This window comes from Euprymna scolopes, chromosome 46 (genome assembly GCF_053919585.1).
Source record: "Euprymna scolopes isolate OS-2025 chromosome 46, ASM5391958v1, whole genome shotgun sequence".
NCBI classification, from domain to species: domain Eukaryota; kingdom Metazoa; phylum Mollusca; class Cephalopoda; order Sepiida; family Sepiolidae; genus Euprymna; species Euprymna scolopes.
In genome coordinates, this window is record NC_136527.1 from 170,308,998 (window position 1) to 170,317,755 (window position 8,758).

An 8,758-nucleotide genomic window follows, 5' to 3' on the forward strand; every position below is an offset into this window, starting at 1 on the left:
ATGTTCAATGTCATTGTCAAAATTAGTTCCGGGGTAGATGCTACATGGTCATCATAGGGTGGGGGGAGGGGCAGTTAAAGAATCAGCAACTGATAAATTTAAAATGTTTAATTGTAAATATTGAAAAATTGTGCTAATTTATTTTTGGTACTGCGGTTTTTTTCAAGTTAAATTAAAGTTTCACGATATCGTTTTTTTATTACCCTCATCTCCCCATGTTAAGAATGGCGTTCAAAATAATAACCTCATTATTTCAGCGCGCATCCAAAATACGTAAGTACTGGAAAATTTTCAAGAAAAAAAAAAAGAAAACATGAGACTGGCTTAACCGAATAACAATATCAATTGGCCATCTTGCAGTTTAAGGAAACAGAAATATGAGAAAGAAAATGGGGCATAAGCGCGGCTACTGAGAGAGGACGCTGGTGAACATGACAGCGTTACATCATTACGAGATCAACATGTAGGTAAAGGGTGCCTAACGTTTCCTGTGTTCAACCACGTGCCCATAAAAAATATTTTTCGTTGCCTTAGAAAATGAGTGTTGTAATTTTATGAAGGTAGTCCAAACGTGCATGTTTTTTCTTCTCCCAAAGAGAAAAAAATTCTCCATTTGGATAATGTTGGGATCATTTTAAATATAACAATAAATGAACTTGTTTTTTTAACTTTTATGTCTAGCGAAGAAAGTCGAATATTTCATTTTATTTATTTTTTAAAACTGCAAAAGAAACAAATTTTATATGAGAATATTCTTCAGTCCGTTCTTTTAATAATAGACATGTGAGTATTTCCAAATATTTTAAAGTTAGAAGCATTTTTCACGGCAGTTATTTTTTGTTTTATTTTTGTTGTTTTTGTTATTTTAAAACTAAAACGATCGATGAATTCAATATTTTAGCACCGGGTATAATTTATTTCTTTGAAATATATTTAAAACTTTTCGTTTTTTTATATATATATATAACATTTTATTAGTAAATAATTTACATGATGAATTGGAAAATAAAATAGGAAATTTACTATTCTCTCTTGAGACATACAAACACAAATCCATCTTAAAAATTCATTAACTAATCAGTTTTTAATTAAAGTTTTGATATGAGCTAAAAATAAAGAGTACATTAAATGTTAGTTAACATATTTTCATACGTATATTATATAAAGAAATATTGTTTAATATTTGTGCTGTGTACGCACCATGCTGAAATGATAATGCTATTATTTAGAAAGCCTTCTGAACAGTAGGGAGGTTTCTAACTATTCTGCACATGCACCTAACAATTTGATGAAAAAAAAGACACCATGAAAATTTAATTTAACTTGGAAATACTATCTAAAATATAGCACAGTACTATCTAAAATATAGCACAGGGCGTACACTGCACAATTATTATTATTATTATTATTATTATTATTATTATTATTATTATTATTATTATTATTATTATTATTAACGACAACAACAATAATAAAAAAAGGTTCTTCAGTGGGAACAAAAGGTTTTCATTGGTTTATTTAATCAAGAAAAAATTTTGGAAGGTACTATTTGAGGTAGAAAAAAAAGGCCAAAAGCATTATTTGCATATGTATGAAAAAACAAATGCAAAAAAAAAAGATTTTAAATTGTGTGGAAAATATAATAATAAAATAAATTAAAATAAAATGAAAATAAAATAAAAAAACAAGCACGAAATAAAAGTATGAATCAAATTTAATCAAAGAAATAAAAAATTTAAAAAAATAAAAAAACAAATACACGCTTGATTACAAATATGAGATATAAACAAAGAAATTTAAAGAAAACCTCACGGAGCAGCGATCAAATTAAAACCCATTCACGCAGGGTTCACGTTCCCCGTGAAATCCCCCCCCCCCAAAAAAAAACTGTAGTTGTGAAGAGTCAGGAAGGATGAAAAGTCCGAAGGGAGAGAGTACTAACCAGATCTCCACTGGAAGAGTGCAGTTCAAATCTGGTATATTGGGGAGGCGTTTTGTCACCCAACTTCCAGGAAACACCAATGACTGATGCCAACGAGAAATCAATGGCAAACGGCTGTTGTGATAACGTGCAATCATCTGTACCGGTGGTCAAGACGTGGAGAACACTGGAAATCTGTGAGACTTGTTGCCACTCGGTCTCCAGCGAATACCACAGGTTACTGCCAATGAGCGATCACTGATCATGGCCTGTGAGACGACTCCAAGTGAATGAAATAATAATAATAATAATAATAATAATAATAATAACGATAATGATAATAATAATAATGATGATGATAATGATAATGATAATAATAATAATAATAATAATAACGATAATAATGATGATGATGATGATGATGATGATATCCTCTTCAAAATTCAGCACCACCCTGATTTAATATCGTAGATGTTTACTATATTTTCTTAGTTTTTAACCAATGTTAACATTATAGTATGACTGATTTTTAGATTATTTTAGTTATTTGGACTTCATTTTTCTGCACTGATATGAAAATGAAGACTATAACGGAGTATAGGATTCCTAACCATGTAACTGATGAAAATACTCTACACATTTTGATGGAAAACGTGAGAAAAAATGGACATAGAAGAACAGAGAAGCAAAACTTTAAATATAATTTCTGTATTAAAAGTAATAGTTATTTAAATATTTCAACATATAATCTTGTGGGGATAGTCCAGCCCCCCCAATGAGGGGCAGTCTGGATAGGAACAAAAATGAAATTATTCTCAGTCATGAAGAATTTCTCCTCCACCGGCCGAGGACAGAAAAGGTGAATTGTAGCATCAGAACAGATACTACATTGTGATCTTTTCCTGAAGGTCAAAAATTGTTTGTGTTTTATGTTTCTTTAATTGTTTTTTTTTCATAAATTCATAATTCAGTTTTATCAGTATTAGATTATATATTGCTTTAAAATTACATAATTTTACATAGATAATATTTATATTTTCTATTGAATAAAGTTCAGTTTCATTAATAATCGAATTAGGCTTATTTCTTTTCTTTTTAACATGTTATAACTCTGTTGTTTTATTTATTTTTTTTAAGTACGTCATATAATAATAACAGTGACATTTTTACAAAGCTTACATTGCCTGCAGCCATTTTTTCAGTTAACTGGCCTTCTATATCTCGGTGGCCGTGGCGGGACGCTCGTTCAGGTTCACCAAATATTCAGTTTATGCGAAATATTCAGTTTTGCATGTTATTAATATGAAAATAATTTGAATTATTGAGACTACTATCTGAAATGTTGTAAATGTCCCGGCTCGCAGGGGTGAGGAGGAGGTGCGCGTGCGATAAAGCCGTAACAGAAATTAAGGCGCAGGTAATTCTTTGGGGAGTTATATCCCTTTGATTGCAACTGTTCGAATAATCATAAAAATAATGAAATGTTCAGTTTTAAAACATAAACCTTACTTGTTTTTTATATATTCGTATATTTTAGTTATTCTCTAATTTGATACACAAAAGAGGATTTCACTCAAGAATTCCAAACATTTACAAATATATTGTAAACGTGACACGAAAACAATTCGACACACTTAATGAAGGAACATTTTTACACGAGGAACGAAATAATGATTTCACCGTGTCATTACGATGACCTTGACTTCATTGTTCTTTAGCAGTTGATTTTCTTTTTAAATAATTTCACGTAAAAATCATATTTTTCGTCTTTTAATTTTGATTCTTTTATATTTTCATATATTTTATTTCTTAATGAATTGAATGCACAAACAAAACTTGTATCAAAGAAATCATAACAAACAAAACTAATTTTTCTGTTTTGAACACAAAAAAAAAAATAGAAAAGAAATATTTAAAAGCAAAGTAAATGTTTGTTTTGAACACAAAAGAAAATCGAAATCAACCTGATTTTTTTTTTTTTAATTCGCATTAAATTCCTGGGATGAAAGGTAAGTTTCATTTTTTTTTTTTTTTTTTTTTTTTTTTTTTTTTACATTTACAAATTATCATTCAATATCTTTAAAAAATAATTTAAAATAGTAAATTACGTTTATTTTTATTGCAAATGAATAAGTAAAAAAAAAAATCAGCCATGGTGTATAAGAGATGTGAATAAAAAGTATGAATTAAGGATTTTAAAAATTATTATTCAATCTCACATTTAGATTTTTGTCAGTTTTAGTGAAAAAAAGGTGATTTATAAAAAATAATATTTTCATTGTAACCCCCCCCCCCGACCACTCTAGTTTGTGTTTTTCTTATATAATGCGTTCGCGCGTAGTAACGTTACTTGTCACATTCACATCACGGAGGAATTTTTAGCAGTGATTTGAAATAATCTTTTGTTTTTTGAAAATGTGGTCCATTTTTGTTGTTGTTGTTGTTGTTGTTGTTGTTGTATTTGCTGTTGTTGTTAAGTAGTTTTTAATGGCTTTTAATTGATCTTAAAGTTTTCATGGGCAGTTTACGCAAACATATTTCTATGTTTTCGTCCTGTTTTTTTTTTTTTTTTTTTTTGGAAGGGGTATTCAATTATTTAAGAATGTGATATGCATGCTGCCTTTGAGCAATAGCAGCTGCAAAAGTAGAAGTAAACCATTTAGGAGAATGGGGTTTACTTTAAAAATTCTATTTAGGAACATGTTCTTTAATTGCTGTTGTGAATCATTCATTATCTAGTAAATTGGTGAGACTTTCTGCTTCTATTGAGGGAGTAAAATTGCTATGAATACAAAGACTAAACTGTTAAGTCAAACGTGTTTTACTGTAAAAACTAATCCACAAATTCGTTGTTTTCTCTGGTTCTCAGTTTACAAAGCAATAAGCGGTTGGGAAATTAATAACTGTTGTTAGTGTATTATGAAGTAATTAAAGAAAACGTACCTTTCTTTCTTTAGTGACTTTTTACTGGAACTTATATTAATGACAAAGAAATAAAAAAAGACTGAACATTTTCTTAGCCTTTTCTTCAATAGACGAGGGAAGAACTTGTTGCGAGTTTTTTTTCTACTTTATCGGTATTTTCATGGTAAATGCTCGACTGAGCTTCAATCTATGATCCCTCTTCGTCAAACTTTCACAAGAAACACTCGTCTTGATGAACACACTATCAATATTTTCCCTCACACTTTATCTGTGCCTTAACCTAAACATAGACACCATGAACGAAGTTTCTTTTTTAGAACTGCACGCCTGTGGAACTGTATTTTGTTTTCCTACTGACTACAATATGGTTGACTTCAAGTCCAACGTAATCAAGTTAATAATGAGTCGTTCCACTTAAGTTAACAAATTTTACCGAATTTCCATTACTAACGATTACTCTATTATTCAATTGACTACTGTACACTCTTAACCCTTATCCTCGAGTGGTTACTGGGCCTTGATAAGTGGTGATATGTAAAAAAAGGACCTGGGGTTATCTCGTCAGCATCAGACAAAGCCAATCTATTTGCAGATAATTCTACCCTATGCGATGAAGGCCATCTACTCCCTATATTTCCTCTTATAACAGACAGCACGCTATACAACATACAAATACCTGTGCACGATGTCGCCAAGCTAGTGAAGAACCTTGATTCCAGCAAAGCATCTGGCCCTGGCGGTATTCCAATTATAGTGTTGTAAAACTTCAACCAGAACTTGCCACCATACTTACAAAACTGTTTAAGCGCTGTCTTCAGGAGACCTGATTTCCGACACCTTTGAACACCACATCAGTATGCCCTGTATTGAAAGGTCATCTCCCTCTCAGTACTAACCAATAAGTCTCCTGTGTGTCATGAGTAAGTTGCTGGAATCCATATTAAATAAAGAAGTAGTCAACCAACTCAGCAGAAATAACCTTCTTAGTGACATGCAATATTGTTTCTGTTCCGCTAGATCTACAGTAGATGTGCCAATTGTTATAGGATTAGTGAATCTCACAACAAAGGCTTCCTTGACATATCAAAGACCTTCAATAAGGTTTGGCATAAAGGCCTACTTCACAAGATTTCCAGCTACGGTATAGCTGGAAATGTTTTCTCAATTATTAAATCATTTCTCTCTGATAGGTTCATAAGAGTACTGGGCAGAAATCAGAAGTCCACAGTATTTATGCTGGAGTCCCTCGGAGGTCCATCCTGGGACCAACTCTCTTCCTGATCTACATCAATGATCTCCCAAAACATACACTTAAATTATTCGTTGACATCTATACTATGGCACGACCATCTATGGCAACGCATTAAAAGGCCGTAAATGACAAAGTTTTCTCTGAACTTGAGCATGTTGTGCAATGGGGTAAGCTTCTATCTTTACATCATCAACGCTCTGATCCCCATCTGGCATCAGTTGAAATTGATGGTGCTCGTCTTGAGGATGCTCCATGTTTTAATAAGCTTCTGGCATTGACCTTTACACGTACATCAAATCTGTTGCCAGCTATCTTACTGCTTTTGGAATTCTCTTTCTATATACAAGCCAAATCCGCCAAAAGATGGGGTACTGCTGTCACATCTGAGCAGGGGCTGCTAAAACAGTCTATCCTGCTTTGACAGAGTACAAAATAGACTTTGTAGCTTAGTAGGGAATGCCCTACTCACTTCCCTGCAGCCTCTACCCCACAGAAGAAACGTTGCAAGCCTGTCTTTTTTTATTGTTTCTTCCATGGTAAGTGCTCCTCTGAGCTGCAATGGTCCACCCTCGCTAATCTTTCACAATTAACACCCGTCTAGCTGAAACCACTGTCAATAATTTTCCCAACTCTTTATCTGTGCCTAAATCAAAATGTACATTCCATGAACAAAGCTTCGTTCTTCGAAGTCTACGCCTGTGGAACTTTCTTCCGTTTGCCTGTTTCCCACCTGAGTACAACTTGGATGTCTTCAAGTTCAACATAAAAAATTCCTGATAAACCGCCCCTTTAAGTAAGACACTTTATCAAATCTCCATTACTAACGATTACTACGATATTATCCCATTGATTACTGTACACGCAATAACCCTTATCCTCGAATGGCCTCCGGGCCTTGATAAGTGGTGACATCCATGTAAAAAAAACTCGAATTTGTTTACTCCATAGGACTTTATTTAAGTAATATACTTAATATCTACATTTACTATAAGCTAACGTGTATTGAAAATATGGCCTCCTTGCTATCTATAACAAACCATGGAATATAGTTTGTCTTACTTTTAATTATATTTGTACCTGAAATATACCGTGATCTTAGATACGTCACTAGGACTATTTCTGAATAGATACACAATGCTTTGACTGTCCTTAACTACGAATTCCGATGCGCCATGTATTAATAGTTTCTCTCATTACGGGACAAACATCCTCTCTTGCTTGCTATGTACATCCAATATATACTTTACCTCCAAGACGACTGCCTTTCTCTGATTTGCATGTTAAATAAATAAAAAAAATGTTCTCTTTTACTAAACTTTACTTGACTCTAAATTCTAATTATTAATTCTACTGTATTCTGAAAGTTTAATTGTCTCCTAAAAACTAACAGTCTACTCTACTCTGCAAGCTGCCACTAAAACTTATACATTATGTGGAGAGGGGGTCCTTAGCTTTCAGCCCTTAATTTTCGAATGCTGATCGAAGTAATTATTACTAAATATCTATAAATTTCTACCTCTAAGGCATGCATTAGTTTATTCTTACCCAAATAGATACTTACTGGCTATAGTGTGTACTTAGATATACATCATAGCAATAGCTGTCTCTTCCTTTGTTTTGCAATGATAAATACAAAAAGTGAATCGATACTCTAATGCAAAATACAACTTCCTGATTTTTAAACGAAAACTGAAGATATCTTCATTAGAAGTGGAAACATATTTAATACGTACAACCTCCATATATTCGCATCTGCTGGAAATCTGCCCATTTACTTTATTATGCATACTGAACACGTCATAGCGTATAATTTATATCCAATTATATCTTTACTGTATTGTACTCATATCAAAAATGATCCTTGGACCTCTATTATTCTTGATATTCATAAATGACCTCTCTGACAAAATTAATAAAAAAAGATGGGTATATATACTGATGACACCACAATCGATAACCGACATGACAGGAAAACAAATGAACACATATCTGAAGAAATGCCAGAAACACTAGAGGACGACCTCCAATCCGTAGTGGAATGGGGACAAAAATAGATAGTCACATTCAATGCTGCCAAGACTAAACGTGTTTCTTTCAATATCTACAAGAAACGTTCTACTGTGCTAGAAAGCTACTAATGCCCGAAAGTATCCTGTACCTCTATAAGGCCATCATTCGCTCATGTATGGAGTATTGTTGTCATATTTGAACTGGTGCATCTGCTACTAGTCTCTTCCTCCTAGATAAGGTTGTAAAGAGAATCGCCAACCTGATAGGTCTTGAACTGTTATCTAAGCTTCAGCCTCTGTCTCATCGACGAAATGTAGCATCCCATTGCCTTTCTACAAGTACTTTAACAGTGAATGCTCCAACAAACTGCAAGCACTTTTATCCCCCGATGTAAATACCCTCGATAAACTCGACAAGCAGCAAAATCCCACCCCTTAACTGTTGAGATTCCTTGATGTAAAAGAGCTTTCTACTCCAGTAGTTTCTTCCCCCAAAATCGCTAGACTTTGGAATTCCCTTCGGGGTTCCTGTTCCACAACTATATGGACATGCAGAAGGTCAAGTGTTACCTGAACCCACATCTTGCTGTCCAACTCCCCATAGAGTACACCTGTAGCTTCTGTCCTTGATAGTAGCCCCTTACATTAAAG